The 18,382-nt window shown below is 40.3% G+C and overlaps 1 protein-coding gene and 21 non-coding genes across 23 annotated transcripts in view; all 22 read left to right on the top strand.

Moving 5' to 3' along the window:
• LOC127629997 (tripartite motif-containing protein 16-like) overlaps positions 1-18,382 on the top strand; it is a 327,862-nt gene that overhangs the window by 233,731 nt on the left and 75,749 nt on the right. The gene's annotated exons all lie outside the window — the stretch shown is intronic.
• Positions 3,722-3,834, top strand: trnal-caa (transfer RNA leucine (anticodon CAA)). The gene is made up of 2 exons: positions 3,722-3,759; positions 3,800-3,834. It is a non-coding gene; the product is annotated as a tRNA-Leu (tRNA).
• Positions 3,930-4,042, top strand: trnal-caa (transfer RNA leucine (anticodon CAA)). Its single transcript has 2 exons — positions 3,930-3,967; positions 3,997-4,042. It is a non-coding gene; the product is annotated as a tRNA-Leu (tRNA).
• On the top strand, positions 4,376-4,488 carry trnal-caa (transfer RNA leucine (anticodon CAA)). Its single transcript has 2 exons — positions 4,376-4,413; positions 4,443-4,488. It is a non-coding gene; the product is annotated as a tRNA-Leu (tRNA).
• Positions 5,069-5,181, top strand: trnal-caa (transfer RNA leucine (anticodon CAA)). The gene is made up of 2 exons: positions 5,069-5,106; positions 5,136-5,181. It is a non-coding gene; the product is annotated as a tRNA-Leu (tRNA).
• On the top strand, positions 6,456-6,568 carry trnal-caa (transfer RNA leucine (anticodon CAA)). The gene is made up of 2 exons: positions 6,456-6,493; positions 6,523-6,568. It is a non-coding gene; the product is annotated as a tRNA-Leu (tRNA).
• On the top strand, positions 6,679-6,791 carry trnal-caa (transfer RNA leucine (anticodon CAA)). Its single transcript has 2 exons — positions 6,679-6,716; positions 6,746-6,791. It is a non-coding gene; the product is annotated as a tRNA-Leu (tRNA).
• trnal-caa (transfer RNA leucine (anticodon CAA)) lies at positions 7,371-7,483 on the top strand. The gene is made up of 2 exons: positions 7,371-7,408; positions 7,438-7,483. It is a non-coding gene; the product is annotated as a tRNA-Leu (tRNA).
• On the top strand, positions 7,579-7,691 carry trnal-caa (transfer RNA leucine (anticodon CAA)). Its single transcript has 2 exons — positions 7,579-7,616; positions 7,646-7,691. It is a non-coding gene; the product is annotated as a tRNA-Leu (tRNA).
• Positions 7,802-7,914, top strand: trnal-caa (transfer RNA leucine (anticodon CAA)). Its single transcript has 2 exons — positions 7,802-7,839; positions 7,869-7,914. It is a non-coding gene; the product is annotated as a tRNA-Leu (tRNA).
• Positions 8,025-8,137, top strand: trnal-caa (transfer RNA leucine (anticodon CAA)). The gene is made up of 2 exons: positions 8,025-8,062; positions 8,092-8,137. It is a non-coding gene; the product is annotated as a tRNA-Leu (tRNA).
• Positions 9,839-9,951, top strand: trnal-caa (transfer RNA leucine (anticodon CAA)). The gene is made up of 2 exons: positions 9,839-9,876; positions 9,906-9,951. It is a non-coding gene; the product is annotated as a tRNA-Leu (tRNA).
• Positions 10,062-10,174, top strand: trnal-caa (transfer RNA leucine (anticodon CAA)). The gene is made up of 2 exons: positions 10,062-10,099; positions 10,129-10,174. It is a non-coding gene; the product is annotated as a tRNA-Leu (tRNA).
• Positions 10,755-10,867, top strand: trnal-caa (transfer RNA leucine (anticodon CAA)). Its single transcript has 2 exons — positions 10,755-10,792; positions 10,822-10,867. It is a non-coding gene; the product is annotated as a tRNA-Leu (tRNA).
• Positions 10,963-11,075, top strand: trnal-caa (transfer RNA leucine (anticodon CAA)). The gene is made up of 2 exons: positions 10,963-11,000; positions 11,030-11,075. It is a non-coding gene; the product is annotated as a tRNA-Leu (tRNA).
• trnal-caa (transfer RNA leucine (anticodon CAA)) lies at positions 11,409-11,521 on the top strand. Its single transcript has 2 exons — positions 11,409-11,446; positions 11,476-11,521. It is a non-coding gene; the product is annotated as a tRNA-Leu (tRNA).
• Positions 13,909-14,021, top strand: trnal-caa (transfer RNA leucine (anticodon CAA)). The gene is made up of 2 exons: positions 13,909-13,946; positions 13,976-14,021. It is a non-coding gene; the product is annotated as a tRNA-Leu (tRNA).
• Positions 14,117-14,229, top strand: trnal-caa (transfer RNA leucine (anticodon CAA)). The gene is made up of 2 exons: positions 14,117-14,154; positions 14,184-14,229. It is a non-coding gene; the product is annotated as a tRNA-Leu (tRNA).
• trnal-caa (transfer RNA leucine (anticodon CAA)) lies at positions 14,562-14,674 on the top strand. The gene is made up of 2 exons: positions 14,562-14,599; positions 14,629-14,674. It is a non-coding gene; the product is annotated as a tRNA-Leu (tRNA).
• trnal-caa (transfer RNA leucine (anticodon CAA)) lies at positions 15,255-15,367 on the top strand. Its single transcript has 2 exons — positions 15,255-15,292; positions 15,322-15,367. It is a non-coding gene; the product is annotated as a tRNA-Leu (tRNA).
• Positions 15,463-15,575, top strand: trnal-caa (transfer RNA leucine (anticodon CAA)). Its single transcript has 2 exons — positions 15,463-15,500; positions 15,530-15,575. It is a non-coding gene; the product is annotated as a tRNA-Leu (tRNA).
• trnal-caa (transfer RNA leucine (anticodon CAA)) lies at positions 17,505-17,617 on the top strand. Its single transcript has 2 exons — positions 17,505-17,542; positions 17,572-17,617. It is a non-coding gene; the product is annotated as a tRNA-Leu (tRNA).

Consider the following 18,382-nt stretch of genomic DNA (forward strand, 5'->3'; position numbering starts at 1 on the left):
CATGAATTAAAATGGAGTTTGTGTTTACAATCTCCAATAATAGAGTAGTTCAAGAAATGTCTGCATTTGTGTGTGCAGTCAGAGTGGCTGAGTGGTCTAAGGCGCCAGACTTAAGGTTCTTAAAACCTTCTTACAAAGAAAGTGTTCTGGTCTCCAGATGGAGGCGTGGGTTCAAATTCCACTTCTGACCAGATACTTTTACCAAGTGGCATGAATTTAAATGGAGTTATACTTACAATCTCCAAAATACCACTCTCTGCCAATCTCCACTAATAGAGTCATTCAAGAAAAGTCTCCACTTGTGTGTGCTGTCAGAGTGGCTGAGTGGTGTAAGGCCCCAGCCTCAAGGTTCTTAAAACCTTCTTACATTAAGAGTATACTGGTGTCCAGAAGGAGGCATAATTTAAAATCCTACTTCTGACAGGACATTTTTTACAAAAGGGCATAAATGGATTTATGTTTACAATCTCCAAAACACCTCTTTCTGCCAATCTCCAATATTAGAGTAGTTCAAAAAAAGTCTGCCAGTGAGCGAGCTGTCAGAGTGGCCAATTGTTCTAAGGCGCCAGACTCAAGGTTCTCAAAATCTTCTTACATAAAGAGTATTCTGGTCTCCATATGGAGGCGTGGATTCAAACCCCACTTCTGACATGATTCTTTTACGAAGTGGCATGAATTTATATGGAGTTATGTTTACAATCTCCAAAATGCCAATCTCCAATAATAGAGTCATTCAAGAAAAGTCTGCACTTGTGTGTGCTGTCAGAGTGGCTGAGTGGTGTAAGGCGCCAGCCTTCAGGATTTTAAAACCTTCTTACATAAAGAGTATTCTGGACTCCAGATGGAGGCATAATTTAAAATCCTACTTCTGACAGGACATTTTTTACAAAAGGGCATAAATGGAGTTATGTTTACAATCTACAAAACACCTCTTTCTGCCAATCTCCAATAATAGAGTAGTTCAAAAAAGTCTGCCAGAGAGAGAGCTGTCAGAGTGGCCAATTGTTCTAAGGCGCCAGACTCAAGGTTCTCAAAATCTTCTTACATAAAGTGTATTCTGGTCTCCATATGGAGTCATGGATTCAAATTCCACTTCTGACATGATACTTTTACCAAGTGGCATGAATTTATATGGAGTTATGTTTACAATCTCCAAAATACCACTCTCTGCCAAGCTCCAATAATAGAGTAGTTCAAGAAATGTCTGCAATTTTGTGTGCAGTCAGTGTGTCGAGTGGTCTAAGGTGCCAGACTCAAGGTGCTTAAAACCATCTTACATAAAGAGTATTCTGGTCTCCAGATGGAGACGTGGGTTCAAATCCCACTTCTGACATGATACTTTTAACAAGTGGCATGAATTAAAATGGAGTTATATTTACAATCTCCCAAATGCCAATCTCCAATAATAGAGTAGTTCAAGATATGTCTGCTTTTGTGTGTGCAGTCAGAGTGGCCGGTGGTCTAAGGCGCCAGACTTAAGGTTCTTAAAACCTTCTTACATAAAAAGTATTCTGGTCTCCAGATGGAGGGGTGGGTTCAAATTCCACTTCTGACAAGATACTTTTACCAAGTGGCATGGAGTTATGTTTACAATCTCCAAAATACCACTCTCTGCCAATCTCCAATAATAGAGTAGTTCAAGAAATCTCTGCTTTTGTGTGTGCAGTCAGAGTGGCTGGTGGTCTAAGGTGCCAGACTCAAGGTTCTTAAAACCTTCTTACATAAAAAGTATTCTGGTCTCCAGATGGAGGGGTGGGTTCAAATTCCACTTCTGACAAGATACTTTTACCAAGTGGCATGGAGTTATGTTTACAATCTCCAAAATACCACTCTCTGCCAATCTCCAATAATAGAGTAGTTCAAGAAATCTCTGCTTTCTTGTGTGCAGTCAGAGTGGCCGAGTGGTCTAAGGTGCCAGACTCAAGGTTCTCAAAATCTTCTTACATAAAGAGTATTCTGGTCTCCATATGGAGGTGGGGATTCAAATCCCACTTCTGACATGAATCTTTTACGAAGTGGCATGAATTTATATGGAGTTATGTTTACAATCTCCAAAATACCATTCTATGCCAATCTCCAATAATAAGAGTCATTCAAGAAAAGTCTCCACTTGTGTGTGCTGTCAGAGTGGCTGAGTGGTGTAAGGCGCCAGCCGCAAGGTTCTTAAAACCTTCTTACATGAAGAGTATTCTGGTCTCCAGATGGAGGCATAATTTAAAATACTACTATATGCCTATTTTTTTACAAAAGGGCATAAATGGAGTTATGTTTACAATCTCCAAAACACCTCTTTCTGCCAATCTCCAATAATAGAGTAGTTCAAAAAAGTCTGCCAGTGAGAGAGCTGTCGGAGTGGCCAATTGTTCTAAGGTGCCAGACTCAAGGTTCTCAAAATCTTCTTACATAAAGTGTATTCTGGTCTCCATATGGAGTCATGGATTCAAATCCCACTTCTGACATGATACTTTTACCAAGTGGCATGAATTTAAATGGAGTTATGTTTACAAACTCCAAAATACCATTCTCTGCCAATCTCCAATAATAGAGTCATTCAAGAAAAGTCTCCACTTGTGTGTGCTGTCAGAGTGGCTGAGTGGTGTAAGGCGCCAGCCTCAAGGTTCTTAAAACCTTCTTAGATGAGGAGTATTCTGGTCTCCAGATGGAGGCATAATTTAAAATACTACTATATGCCTATTTTTTACAAAAGGGCATAAATGGAGTTATGTTTACAATCTCCAAAACACCTCTTTCTGCCAATCTCCAATAATAGAGTAGTTCAAAAAAGTCTGCCAGTGAGAGAGCTGTCGGAGTGGCCAATTGTTCTAAGGTGCCAGACTCAAGGTTCTCAAAATCTTCTTACATAAAGTGTATTCTGGTCTCCATATGGAGTCATGGATTCAAATCCCACTTCTGACATGATACTTTTACCAAGTGGCATGAATTTAAATGGAGTTATACTTACAATCTCCAAAATACCACTCTCTGCCGATCTCCACTAATAGAGTCATTCAAGAAAAGTCTCCACTTGTGTGTGCTGTCAGAGTGGCTGAGTGGTGTAAGGCGCCAGCCTCAAGGTTCTTAAAACCTTCTTACATGAAGAGTATTCTGGTCTCCAGATGGAGGCATAATTTAAAATACTACTATATGCCTATTTTTTACAAAAGGGCATAAATGGAGTTATGTTTACAATCTCCAAAACACCTCTTTCTGCCAATCTCCAATAATAGAGTAGTTCAAAAAAGTCTGCCAGTGAGAGAGCTGTCGGAGTGGCCAATTGTTCTAAGGTGCCAGACTCAAGGTTCTCAAAATCTTCTTACATAAAGTGTATTCTGGTCTCCATATGGAGTCATGGATTCAAATCCCACTTCTGACATGATACTTTTACCAAGTGGCATGAATTTAAATGGAGTTATGTTTACAAACTCCAAAATACCATTCTCTGCCAATCTCCACTAATAGAGTCATTCAAGAAAAGTCTCCACTTGTGTGTGCTGTCAGAGTGGCTGAGTGGTGTAAGGCCCCAGCCTCAAGGTTCTTAAAACCTTCTTACATAAAGAGTATACTGGACTCCAGATGGAGGCATAATTTAAAATCCTACTTCTGACAGGACATTTTTTACAAAAGGGTATAAATGGATTTATGTTTACAATCTCCAAAATACCATTCTCTGCCAATCTCCAATAATAGAGTCATTCAAGAAAAGTCTCCACTTGTGTGTGCTGTCAGAGTGGCTGAGTGGTGTAAGGCCCCAGCCTCAAGGTTCTTAAAACCTTCTTACATAAAGAGTATTCTGGTCTCCAGATGGAGGCGTGGGTTCAAATCCCACTTCTGACATGATACTTTTACCAAGTGGCATGAATTAAAATTGAGTTATGTTGCCAATCTCCAATAATAGAGTAGTTCAAGAAATGTCTGCGTTTGTGTGTGCAGTCAGAATGGCTGAATGGTCTAAGGTGCCAGACTCAAGGTTCTTAAAGCCTTCTCACATAAAGAGTATTCTGGTCTCCGGATGGAGGCGTGGGTTCAAATCCCATTTCTGACATGATACTTTTACCAAGTGGCATGAATTAAAATGGAGTTATGTTTACAATCTCCAAAATGCCAATCTCCAATAATAGAGTAGTTCAAGAAATGTCTGCATTTGTGTGTGCAGTCAGAGTGGCCGAGTGGTCTAAAGCGCCAGACTCAAGGTTCTTAAAACCTTCTTACATAAAAAGTATTCTGGTCTCCAGATGGAGGGGTGGGTTCAAATTCCACTTCTGACAAGATACTTTTACCAAGTGGCATGGAGTTATGTTTACAATCTCCAAAATACCACTCTCTGCCAATCTCCAGTAATAGAGTAGTTCAAGAAATCTCTGCTTTCTTGTGTGCAGTCAGAGTGGCCGAGTGGTCTAAGGCGCCAGACTCAAGGTTCTTAAAACCTTCTTACATAAAGAGTATTCTGGTCTCCAGATGGAGGCGTGGGTTCAAATTCCACTTCTGACAAGGTACTTTTAGCAAGTGGCATGAATTTAAATGGAGTTATACTTACAATCTCCAAAATACCACTCTCTGCCAATCTCCACTAATAGAGTCATTCAAGAAAAGTCTCCACTTGTGTGTGCTGTCAGAGTGGCTGAGTGGTGTAAGGCCCCAGCCTCAAGGTTCTTAAAACCTTATTACATAAAGAGTATACTGGACTCCAGAAGGAGGCATCATTTAAAATCCTACTTCTGACAGGACATTTTTTACAAAAGGGTATAAATGGATTTATGTTTACAATCTCCAAAACACCTCTTTCTGCCAATCTCCAGTAATAGAGTATTTCAAAAAAGTCTGCCAGTGAGCGAGCTGTCAGAGTGGCCAATTGTTCTAAGGCGCCAGACTCAAGGTTCTCAAAATCTTCTTACATAAAGAGTATTCTGGTCTCCATATGGAGGCTTGGATTCAAATCCCACTTCTGACATGATTCTTTTACGAAGTGGCATGACTTTAAATGGAGTTATGTTTACAATCTCCAAAATACCACTCTCTGCCAATCTCCAATAATAGAGTAGTTCAAGAAATCTCTGCTTTCTTGCGTGCAGTCAGAGTGGCCGAGTGGTCTAAGGCGCCAGACTCAAGGTTCTTAAAGCCTTCTTACATAAAGAGTATTCTGGTCTCCAGATGGAGGCGTGGGTTCAAATCCCACTTCTGACATGATACTTTTACCAAGTGGCATGGAGTTATGTTTACAATCTCCAAAACACCTCTTTCTGCCAATCTCCAATAATAGAGTAGTTAGTCCAATCTCCAATAATAGAGTCATTCAAGAAATGTCTGCACTTGTGTGTGCTGTCAGAGTGGCTGAGTGGTGTAAGGCGCCAGCCTCAGGATCTTAAAACCTTCTTACATAAAAGTATTCTGGACTCCAGATGGAGGCATGAATTTAAAATCCTACTTCTGACAGGACATTTTTTACAAAAGTGGCATAAATGGAGTTATGTTTACAATCTACAAAACACCTCTTTCTGCCAATCTCCAATAATAGAGTAGTTCAAAAAAGTCTGCCAGTGAGAGAGCTGTCAGAGTGGCCAATTGTTCTAAGAGCCAGACTCAAGGTTCTCAAAATCTTCTTACATAAAGTGTATTCTGGTCTCCATATGGAGTCATGGATTCAAATCCCACTTCTGACATGATACTTTTACCAAGTGGCATGAATTTATATGGAGTTATGTTTACAATCTCCAAAATACCACTCTCTGCCAATCTCCAATAATAGAGTAGTTCAAGATATGTCTGCTTTTGTGTGTGCAGTCAGAGTGGCCGAGTGGTGTAAGGCCCCAGCCTCAAGGTTCTTAAAACCTTCTTACATAAAGAGTATACTGGACTCCAGATGGAGGCATAATTTAAAATCCTACTTCTGACAGGACATTTTTTACAAAAGGGCATAAATGGAGTTATGTTTACAATCTCCAAAATGCCAATCTCCAATAATAGAGTCATTCAAGAAAAGCCTGCACTTGTGTGTGCTGTCAGAGTGGCTGAGTGGTGTAAGGCGCCAGCCTTCAGGATTTTAAAACCTTCTTACATAAAGAGTATTCTGGACTCCAGATGGAGGCATAATTTAAAATCCTACTTCTGACAGGACATTTTTTACAAAAGGGCATAAATGGAGTTATGTTTACAATCTACAAAACACCTCTTTCTGCCAATCTCCAATAATAGAGTAGTTCAAAAAAGTCTGCCAGTGAGAGAGCTGTCAGAGTGGCCAATTGTTCTAAGGCGCCAGACTCAAGGTTCTCAAAATCTTCTTACATAAAGTGTATTCTGGTCTCCATATGGAGTTATGGATTCAAATCCCACTTCTGACATGATACTTTAACCAAGTGGCATGAATTTATATGGAGTTATGTTTACAATCTCCAAAATACCACTCTCTGCCAATCTCCAATAATAGAGTAGTTCAAGATATGTCTGCTTTTGTGTGTGCAGTCAGAGTGGCCGAGTGGTCTAAGGCGCCAGACTCAAGGTTCTTAAAACCTTCATACATAAAAAGTATTCTGGTCTCCAGATGGAGGGGTGGGTTCAAATCCCACTTCTAACATGATACTTTTACCAAGTGGCATGAATTAAAATGGAGTTATGTTTACAATCTCCAAAATGCCAATCTCCAATAATAGAGTAGTTCAAGAAATGTCTGCATTTGTGCGTGCAGTCAGAGTGGCCGAGTGGTCTAAGGCGCCAGACTCAAGGTTCTTAAAACCTTCTTACATAAAGAGTATTCTGGTCTCCAGATGGAGGCGTGGGTTCAAATTCCACTTCTGACAAGATACTTTTACCAAGTGGCATGAATTTAAATGGAGTTATACTTACAATCTCCAAAATACCACACTCTGCCAATCTCCACTAATAGAGTCATTCAAGAAAAGTCTCCACTTGTGTGTGCTGTCAGAGTGGCTGAGTGGTGTAAGGCCCCAGCCTCAAGGTTCTTAAAACCTTATTACATAAAGAGTATACTGGACTCCAGAAGGAGGCATCATTTAAAATCCTACTTCTGACAGGACATTTTTTACAAAAGGGTATAAATGGATTTATGTTTACAATCTCCAAAACACCTCTTTCTGCCAATCTCCAGTAATAGAGTATTTCAAAAAAGTCTGCCAGTGAGCGAGCTGTCAGAGTGGCCAATTGTTCTAAGGCTCAGACTCAAGGTTCTCAAAATCTTCTTACATAAAGAGTATTCTGGTCTCCATATGGAGGCGTGGATTCAAATCCCACTTCTGACATGATTCTTTTACGAAGTGGCATGACTTTAAATGGAGTTATGTTTACAATCTCCAAAATACCACTCTCTGCCAATCTCCAATAATAGAGTAGTTCAAGAAATCTCTGCTTTCTTGCGTGCAGTCAGAGTGGCCGAGTGGTCTAAGGCGCCAGACTCAAGGTTCTCAAAGCCTTCTTACATAAAGAGTATTCTGGTCTCCAGATGGAGGCGTGGGTTCAAATCCCACTTCTGACATGATACTTTTACCAAGTGGCATGAATTAAAATTGAGTTATGTTGCCAATCTCCAATAATAGAGTAGTTCAAGAAATGTCTGCGTTTGTGTGTGCAGTCAGAATGGCTGAATGGTCTAAGGTGCCAGACTCAAGGTTCTTAAAGCCTTCTCACATAAAGAGTATTCTGGTCTCCGGATGGAGGCGTGGGTTCAAATCCCATTTCTGACATGATACTTTTACCAAGTGGCATGAATTAAAATGGAGTTATGTTTACAATCTCCAAAATGCCAATCTCCAATAATAGAGTAGTTCAAGAAATGTCTGCATTTGTGTGTGCAGTCAGAGTGGCCGAGTGGTCTAAGGCGCCAGACTCAAGGTTCTTAAAACCTTCTTACATAAAAAGTATTCTGGTCTCCAGATGGAGGGGTGGGTTCAAATTCCACTTCTGACAAGATACTTTTACCAAGTGGCATGGAGTTATGTTTACAATCTCCAAAATACCACTCTCTGCCAATCTCCAGTAATAGAGTACTTCAAGAAATCTCTGCTTTCTTGTGTGCAGTCAGAGTGGCCGAGTGGTCTAAGGCGCCAGACTCAAGGTTCTTAAAACCTTCTTACATAAAGAGTATTCTGGTCTCCAGATGGAGGCGTGGGTTCAAATTCCACTTCTGACAAGGTACTTTTACCAAGTGGCATGAATTTAAATGGAGTTATACTTACAATCTCCAAAATACCACTCTCTGCCAATCTCCACTAATAGAGTCATTCAAGAAAAGTCTCCACTTGTGTGTGCTGTCAGAGTGGCTGAGTGGTGTAAGGCCCCAGCCTCAAGGTTCTTAAAACCTTATTACATAAAGAGTATACTGGACTCCAGAAGGAGGCATCATTTAAAATCCTACTTCTGACAGGACATTTTTTACAAAAGGGTATAAATGGATTTATGTTTACAATCTCCAAAACACCTCTTTCTGCCAATCTCCAGTAATAGAGTATTTCAAAAAAAGTCTGCCAGTGAGCGAGCTGTCAGAGTGGCCAATTGTTCTAAGGCGCCAGACTCAAGGTTCTCAAAATCTTCTTACATAAAGAGTATTCTGGTCTCCATATGGAGGCTTGGATTCAAATCCCACTTCTGACATGATTCTTTTACGAAGTGGCATGAATTTAAATGGAGTTATGTTTACAATCTCCAAAATACCATTCTCTGCCAATCTCCAATAATAGAGTCATTCAAGAAAAGTCTCCACTTGTGTGTGCTGTCAGAGTGGCTGAGTGGTGTAAGGCGCCAGCCTCAAGGTTCTTAAAACCTTCTTACATGAGGAGTATTCTGGTCTCCAGATGGAGGCATAATTTAAAATACTACTATATGCCTATTTTTTACAAAAGGGCATAAATGGAGTTATGTTTACAATCTCCAAAATGCCAATCTCCAATAATAGAGTCATTCAAGAAAAGCCTGCACTTGCGTGTGCTGTCAGAGTGGCTGAGTGGTGTAAGGCGCCAGCCTTCAGGATTTTAAAACCTTCTTACATAAAGAGTATTCTGGACTCCAGATGGAGGCATAATTTAAAATCCTACTTCTGACAGGACATTTTTTACAAAAGGGCATAAATGGAGTTATGTTTACAATCTACAAAACACCTCTTTCTGCCAATCTCCAATAACAGAGTAGTTCAAGATATGTCTGCTTTTGTGTGTGCAGTCAGAGTGGCCGAGTGGTGTAAGGCCCCAGCCTCAAGGTTCTTAAAACCTTCTTACATAAAGAGTATACTGGACTCCAGATGGAGGCATAATTTAAAATCCTACTTCTGACAGGACATTTTTTACAAAAGGGCATAAATGGAGTTATGTTTACAATCTCCAAAATGCCAATCTCCAATAATAGAGTCATTCAAGAAAAGCCTGCACTTGTGTGTGCTGTCAGAGTGGCTGAGTGGTGTAAGGCGCCAGCCTTCAGGATTTTAAAACCTTCTTACATAAAGAGTATTCTGGACTCCAGATGGAGGCATAATTTAAAATCCTACTTCTGACAGGACATTTTTTACAAAAGGGCATAAATGGAGTTATGTTTACAATCTACAAAACACCTCTTTCTGCCAATCTCCAATAATAGAGTAGTTCAAAAAGTCTGCCAGTGAGAGAGCTGTCAGAGTGGCCAATTGTTCTAAGGCGCCAGACTCAAGGTTCTCAAAATCTTCTTACATAAAGTGTATTCTGGTCTCCATATGGAGTTATGGATTCAAATCCCACTTCTGACATGATACTTTAACCAAGTGGCATGAATTTATATGGAGTTATGTTTACAATCTCCAAAATACCACTCTCTGCCAATCTCCAATAATAGAGTAGTTCAAGATATGTCTGCTTTTGTGTGTGCAGTCAGAGTGGCCGAGTGGTCTAAGGCGCCAGACTCAAGGTTCTTAAAACCTTCATACATAAAAAGTATTCTGGTCTCCAGATGGAGGGGTGGGTTCAAATCCCACTTCTAACATGATACTTTTACCAAGTGGCATGAATTAAAATGGAGTTATGTTTACAATCTCCAAAATGCCAATCTCCAATAATAGAGTAGTTCAAGAAATGTCTGCATTTGTGCGTGCAGTCAGAGTGGCCGAGTGGTCTAAGGCGCCAGACTCAAGGTTCTTAAAACCTTCTTACATAAAGAGTATTCTGGTCTCCAGATGGAGGCGTGGGTTCAAATTCCACTTCTGACAAAATACTTTTACCAAGTGGCATGAATTTAAATGGAGTTATACTTACAATCTCCAAAATACCACACTCTGCCAATCTCCACTAATAGAGTCATTCAAGAAAAGTCTCCACTTGTGTGTGCTGTCAGAGTGGCTGAGTGGTGTAAGGCCCCAGCCTCAAGGTTCTTAAAACCTTATTACATAAAGAGTATACTGGACTCCAGAAGGAGGCATCATTTAAAATCCTACTTCTGACAGGACATTTTTTACAAAAGGGTATAAATGGATTTATGTTTACAATCTCCAAAACACCTCTTTCTGCCAATCTCCAGTAATAGAGTATTTCAAAAAAGTCTGCCAGTGAGCGAGCTGTCAGAGTGGCCAATTGTTCTAAGGCGCCAGACTCAAGGTTCTCAAAATCTTCTTACATAAAGAGTATTCTGGTCTCCATATGGAGGCGTGGATTCAAATCCCACTTCTGACATGATTCTTTTACGAAGTGGCATGACTTTAAATGGAGTTATGTTTACAATCTCCAAAATACCACTCTCTGCCAATCTCCAATAATAGAGTAGTTCAAGAAATCTCTGCTTTCTTGTGTGCAGTCAGAGTGGCCGAGTGGTCTAAGGCGCCAGACTCAAGGTTCTCAAAGCCTTCTTACATAAAGAGTATTCTGGTCTCCAGATGGAGGCGTGGGTTCAAATCCCTCTTCTGACATGATACTTTTACCAAGTGGCATGAATTAAAATTGAGTTATGTTGCCAATCTCCAATAATAGAGTAGTTCAAGAAATGTCTGCGTTTGTGTGTGCAGTCAGAATGGCTGAATGGTCTAAGGTGCCAGACTCAAGATTCTTAAAGCCTTCTCACATAAAGAGTATTCTGGTCTCCGGATGGAGGCGTGGGTTCAAATCCCATTTCTGACATGATACTTTTACCAAGTGGCATGAATTAAAATGGAGTTATGTTTACAATCTCCAAAATGCCAATCTCCAATAATAGAGTAGTTCAAGAAATGTCTGCATTTGTGTGTGCAGTCAGAGTGGCCGAGTGGTCTAAGACGCCAGACTCAAGGTTCTTAAAACCTTCTTACATAAAAAGTATTCTGGTCTCCAGATGGAGGGGTGGGTTCAAATTCCACTTCTGACAAGATACTTTTACCAAGTGGCATGGAGTTATGTTTACAATCTCCAAAATACCACTCTCTGCCAATCTCCAGTAATAGAGTAGTTCAAGAAATCTCTGCTTTCTTGTGTGCAGTCAGAGTGGCCGAGTGGTCTAAGGCGCCAGACTCAAGGTTCTTAAAACCTTCTTACATAAAGAGTATTCTGGTCTCCAGATGGAGGCGTGGGTTCAAATTCCACTTCTGACAAGGTACTTTTACCAAGTGGCATGAATTTAAATGGAGTTATACTTACAATCTCCAAAATACCACTCTCTGCCAATCTCCACTAATAGAGTCATTCAAGAAAAGTCTCCACTTGTGTGTGCTGTCAGAGTGGCTGAGTGGTGTAAGGCGCCAGCCTCAAGGTTCTTAAAACCTTCTTACATGAGGAGTATTCTGGTCTCCAGATGGAGGCATAATTTAAAATACTACTATATGCCTATTTTTTACAAAAGGGCATAAATGGAGTTATGTTTACAATCTCCAAAATGCCAATCTCCAATAATAGAGTCATTCAAGAAAAGCCTGCACTTGCGTGTGCTGTCAGAGTGGCTGAGTGGTGTAAGGCGCCAGCCTTCAGGATTTTAAAACCTTCTTACATAAAGAGTATTCTGGACTCCAGATGGAGGCATAATTTAAAATCCTACTTCTGACAGGACATTTTTTACAAAAGGGCATAAATGGAGTTATGTTTACAATCTACAAAACACCTCTTTCTGCCAATCTCCAATAACAGAGTAGTTCAAAAAAGTCTGCCAGTGAGAGAGCTGTCAGAGTGGCCAATTGTTCTAAGGCGCCAGACTCAAAGTTCTCAAAATCTTCTTACATAAAGTGTATTCTGGTCTCCATATGGAGTTATGGATTCAAATCCCACTTCTGACATGATACTTTTACCAAGTGGCATGAATTTATATGGAGTTATGTTTACAATCTCCAAAATACCACTCTCTGCCAATCTCCAATAATAGAGTAGTTCAAGATATGTCTGCTTTTGTGTGTGCAGTCAGAGTGGCCGAGTGGTGTAAGGCCCCAGCCTCAAGGTTCTTAAAACCTTCTTACATAAAGAGTATACTGGACTCCAGATGGAGGCATAATTTAAAATCCTACTTCTGACAGGACATTTTTTACAAAAGGGCATAAATGGAGTTATGTTTACAATCTCCAAAATGCCAATCTCCAATAATAGAGTCATTCAAGAAAAGCCTGCACTTGTGTGTGCTGTCAGAGTGGCTGAGTGGTGTAAGCGCCAGCCTTCAGGATTTTAAAACCTTCTTACATAAAGAGTATTCTGGACTCCAGATGGAGGCATAATTTAAAATCCTACTTCTGACAGGACATTTTTTACAAAAGGGCATAAATGGAGTTATGTTTACAATCTACAAAACACCTCTTTCTGCCAATCTCCAATAATAGAGTAGTTCAAAAAAGTCTGCCAGTGAGAGAGCTGTCAGAGTGGCCAATTGTTCTAAGGCGCCAGACTCAAGGTTCTCAAAATCTTCTTACATAAAGTGTATTCTGGTCTCCATATGGAGTTATGGATTCAAATCCCACTTCTGACATGATACTTTAACCAAGTGGCATGAATTTATATGGAGTTATGTTTACAATCTCCAAAATACCACTCTCTGCCAATGTCCAATAATAGAGTAGTTCAAGATATGTCTGCTTTTGTGTGTGCAGTCAGAGTGGCCGAGTGGTCTAAGAGCCAGACTCAAGGTTCTTAAAACCTTCATACATAAAAAGTATTCTGGTCTCCAGATGGAGGGGTGGGTTCAAATCCCACTTCTAACATGATACTTTTACCAAGTGGCATGAATTAAAATGGAGTTATGTTTACAATCTCCAAAATGCCAATCTCCAATAATAGAGTAGTTCAAGAAATGTCTGCATTTGTGCGTGCAGTCAGAGTGGCCGAGTGGTCTAAGCGCCAGACTCAAGGTTCTTAAAACCTTCTTACATAAAGAGTATTCTGGTCTCCAGATGGAGGCGTGGGTTCAAATTCCACTGCTGACAAAATACTTTTACCAAGTGGCATGAATTTAAATGGAGTTATACTTACAATCTCCAAAATACCACACTCTGCCAATCTCCACTAATAGAGTCATTCAAGAAAAGTCTCCACTTGTGTGTGCTGTCAGAGTGGCTGAGTGGTGTAAGGCCCCAGCCTCAAGGTTCTTAAAACCTTATTACATAAAGAGTATACTGGACTCCAGAAGGAGGCATCATTTAAAATCCTACTTCTGACAGGACATTTTTTACAAAAGGGTATAAATGGATTTATGTTTACAATCTCCAAAACACCTCTTTCTGCCAATCTCCAGTAATAGAGTATTTCAAAAAAAGTCTGCCAGTGAGCGAGCTGTCAGAGTGGCCAATTGTTCTAAGGCGCCAGACTCAAGGTTCTCAAAATCTTCTTACATAAAGAGTATTCTGGTCTCCATATGGAGGCGTGGATTCAAATCCCACTTCTGACATGATTCTTTTACGAAGTGGCATGACTTTAAATGGAGTTATGTTTACAATCTCCAAAATACCACTCTCTGCCAATCTCCAATAATAGAGTAGTTCAAGAAATCTCTGCTTTCTTGCGTGCAGTCAGAGTGGCCGAGTGGTCTAAGGCGCCAGACTCAAGGTTCTCAAAGCCTTCTTACATAAAGAGTATTCTGGTCTCCAGATGGAGGCGTGGGTTCAAATCCCACTTCTGACATGATACTTTTACCAAGTGGCATGAATTAAAATTGAGTTATGTTGCCAATCTCCAATAATAGAGTAGTTCAAGAAATGTCTGCATTTGTGTGTGCAGTCAGAATGGCTGAATGGTCTAAGGTGCCAGACTCAAGGTTCTTAAAGCCTTCTCACATAAAGAGTATTCTGGTCTCCGGATGGAGGCGTGGGTTCAAATCCCATTTCTGACATGATACTTTTACCAAGTGGCATGAATTAAAATGGAGTTATGTTTACAATCTCCAAAATGCCAATCTCCAATAATAGAGTAGTTCAAGAAATGTCTGCATTTGTGTGTGCAGTCAGAGTGGCCGAGTGGTCTAAGAGCCAGACTCAAGGTTCTTAAAACCTTCTTACATAAAAAGTATTCTGGTCTCCAGATGGAGAGGTGGGTTCAAATTCCACTTCTGACAAGATACTTTTACCAAGTGGCATGGAGTTATGTTTACAATCTCCAAAATACCACTCTCTGCCAATCTCCAGTAATAGAGTAGTTCAAGAAATCTCTGCTTTCTTGTGTGCAGTCAGAGTGGCCGAGTGGTCTAAGGCGCCAGACTCAAGGTTCTTAAAACCTTCTTACATAAAGAGTATTCTGGTCTCCAGATGGAGGCGTGGGTTCAAATTCCACTTCTGACAAGGTACTTTTACCAAGTGGCATGAATTTAAATGGAGTTATACTTACAATCTCCAAAATACCACTCTCTGCCAATCTCCACTAATAGAGTCATTCAAGAAAAGTCTCCACTTGTGTGTGCTGTCAGAGTGGCTGAGTGTTGTAAGGCCCCAGCCTCAAGGTTCTTAAAACCTTATTACATAAAGAGTATACTGGACTCCAGAAGGAGGCATCATTTAAAATCCTACTTCTGACAGGACATTTTTTACAAAAGGGTATAAATGGATTTATGTTTACAATCTCCAAAACACCTCTTTCTGCCAATCTCCAGTAATAGAGTATTTCAAAAAAGTCTGCCAGTGAGCGAGCTGTCAGAGTGGCCAATTGTTCTAAGGCGCCAGACTCAAGGTTCTCAAAATCTTCTTACATAAAGAGTATTCTGGTCTCCATATGGAGGCTTGGATTCAAATCCCACTTCTGACATGATTCTTTTACGAAGTGGCATGACTTTAAATGGAGTTATGTTTACAATCTCCAAAATACCACTCTCTGCCAATCTCCAATAATAGAGTAGTTCAAGAAATCTCTGCTTTCTTGCGTGCAGTCAGAGTGGCCGAGTGGTCTAAGGCGCCAGACTCAAGGTTCTTAAAGCCTTCTTACATAAAGAGTATTCTGGTCTCCAGATGGAGGCGTGGGTTCAAATCCCACTTCTGACATGATACTTTTACCAAGTGGCATGAATTAAAATGGAGTTATGTTGCCAATCTCCAATAATAGAGTAGTTCAAGATATGTCTGCTTTTGTGTGTGCAGTCAGAGTGGCCGAGTGGTCTAAGGCGCCAGACTCAAGGTTCTTAAAACCTTCTTACATAAAAAGTATTCTGGTCTCCAGATGGAGGGGTGGGTTCAAATTCCACTTCTGACAAAGTACTTTTACCAAGTGGCATGGAGTTATGTTTACAATCTCCAAAACACCTCTTTCTGCCAATCTCCAATAATAGAGTAGTTCAAAAAAGTCTGCCAGTGAGAGAGCTGTCGGAGTGGCCAATTGTTCTAAGGTGCCAGACTCAAGGTTCTCAAAATCTTCTTACATAAAGTGTATTCTGGTCTCCATATGGAGTCATGGATTCAAATCCCACTTCTGACATGATACTTTTACCAAGTGGCATGAATTTAAATGGAGTTATGTTTACAATCTCCAAAATACCATTCTCTGCCAATCTCCAATAATAGAGTCATTCAAGAAAAGTCTCCACTTGTGTGTGCTGTCAGAGTGGCTGAGTGGTGTAAGGCGCCAGCCTCAAGGTTCTTAAAACCTTCTTACATGAGGAGTATTCTGGTCTCCAGATGGAGGCATAATTTAAAATACTACTATATGCCTATTTTTTACAAAAGGGCATAAATGGAGTTATGTTTACAATCTCCAAAATGCCAATCTCCAATAATAGAGTCATTCAAGAAAAGCCTGCACTTGCGTGTGCTGTCAGAGTGGCTGAGTGGTGTAAGGCGCCAGCCTTCAGGATTTTAAAACCTTCTTACATAAAGAGTATTCTGGACTCCAGATGGAGGCATAATTTAAAATCCTACTTCTGACAGGACATTTTTTACAAAAGGGCATAAATGGAGTTATGTTTACAATCTACAAAACACCTCTTTCTGCCAATCTCCAATAATAGAGTAGTTCAAAAAGTCTGCCAGTGAGAGAGCTGTCAGAGTGGCCAATTGTTCTAAGAGCCAGACTCAAGGTTCTCAAAATCTTCTTACATAAAGTGTATTCTGGTCTCCATATGGAGTTATGGATTCAAATCCCACTTCTGACATGATACTTTAACCAAGTGGCATGAATTTATATGGAGTTATGTTTACAATCTCCAAAATACCACTCTCTGCCAATCTCCAATAATAGAGTAGTTCAAGATATGTCTGCTTTTGTGTGTGCAGTCAGAGTGGCCGGGTGGTCTAAGAGCCAGACTCAAGGTTCTTAAAACCTTCATACATAAAAAGTATTCTGGTCTCCAGATGGAGGGTGGGTTCAAATCCCACTTCTAACATGATACTTTTACCAAGTGGCATGAATTAAAATGGAGTTATGTTTACAATCTCCAAAATGCCAATCTCCAATAATAGAGTAGTTCAAGAAATGTCTGCATTTGTGCGTGCAGTCAGAGTGGCCGAGTGGTCTAAGAGCCAGACTCAAGGTTCTTAAAACCTTCTTACATAAAGAGTATTCTGGTCTCCAGATGGAGGCGTGGGTTCAAATTCCACTTCTGACAAGATACTTTTACCAAGTGGCATGAATTTAAATGGAGTTATACTTACAATCTCCAAAATACCACACTCTGCCAATCTCCACTAATAGAGTCATTCAAGAAAAGTCTCCACTTGTGTGTGCTGTCAGAGTGGCTGAGTGGTGTAAGGCCCCAGCCTCAAGGTTCTTAAAACCTTATTACATAAAGAGTATACTGGACTCCAGAAGGAGGCATCATTTAAAATCCTACTTCTGACAGGACATTTTTTACAAAAGGGTATAAATGGATTTATGTTTACAATCTCCAAAACACCTCTTTCTGCCAATCTCCAGTAATAGAGTATTTCAAAAAAGTCTGCCAGTGAGCTGAGCTGTCAGAGTGGCCAATTGTTCTAAGGCGCCAGACTCAAGGTTCTCAAAATCTTCTTACATAAAGAGTATTCTGGTCTCCATATGGAGGCGTGGATTCAAATCCCACTTCTGACATGATTCTTTTACGAAGTGGCATGACTTTAAATGGAGTTATGTTTACAATCTCCAAAATACCACTCTCTGCCAATCTCCAATAATAGAGTAGTTCAAGAAATCTCTGCTTTCTTGCGTGCAGTCAGAGTGGCCGAGTGGTCTAAGGCGCCAGACTCAAGGTTCTTAAAGCCTTCTTACATAAAGAGTATTCTGGTCTCCAGATGGAGGCGTGGGTTCAAATCCCACTTCTGACATGATACTTTTACCAAGTGGCATGAATTTAAATGGAGTTATACTTACAATCTCCAAAATACCACACTCTGCCAATCTCCACTAATAGAGTCATTCAAGAAAAGTCTCCACTTGTGTGTGCTGTCAGAGTGGCTGAGTGGTGTAAGGCCCCAGTCTCAAGGTTCTTAAAACCTTCTTACATTAAGAGTATACTGGTCTCCAGAAGGAGGCATAATTTAAAATCCTACTTCTGACAGGACATTTTTTACAAAAGGGCATAAATGGATTTATGTTTACAATCTCCAAAACACCTCTTTCTGCCAATCTCCAATATTAGAGTAGTTCAAAAAAAGTCTGCCAGTGAGCGAGCTGTCAGAGTGGCCAATTGTTCTAAGGCGCCAGACTCAAGGTTCTCAAAATCTTCTTACATAAAGAGTATTCTGGTCTCCATATGGAGGCGTGGATTTAAATCCCACTTCTGACATGATTCTTTTACGAAGTGGCATGAATTTATATGGAGTTATGTTTACAATCTCCAAAATGCCAATCTCCAATAATAGAGTCATTCAAGAAAAGTCTGCCCTTGTGTGTGCTGTCAGAGTGGCTGAGTGGTGTAAGGCGCCAGCCTTCAGGATTTTAAAACCTTCTTACATAAAGAGTATTCTGGACTCCAGATGGAGGCATAATTTAAAATCCTACTTCTGACAGGACATTTTTTACAAAAGGGCATAAATGGAGTTATGTTTACAATCTACAAAACACCTCTTTCTGCCAATCTCCAATAATAG

The sequence above is a fragment of the Xyrauchen texanus genome, chromosome 36, assembly GCF_025860055.1.
Source record: "Xyrauchen texanus isolate HMW12.3.18 chromosome 36, RBS_HiC_50CHRs, whole genome shotgun sequence".
NCBI classification, from domain to species: domain Eukaryota; kingdom Metazoa; phylum Chordata; class Actinopteri; order Cypriniformes; family Catostomidae; genus Xyrauchen; species Xyrauchen texanus.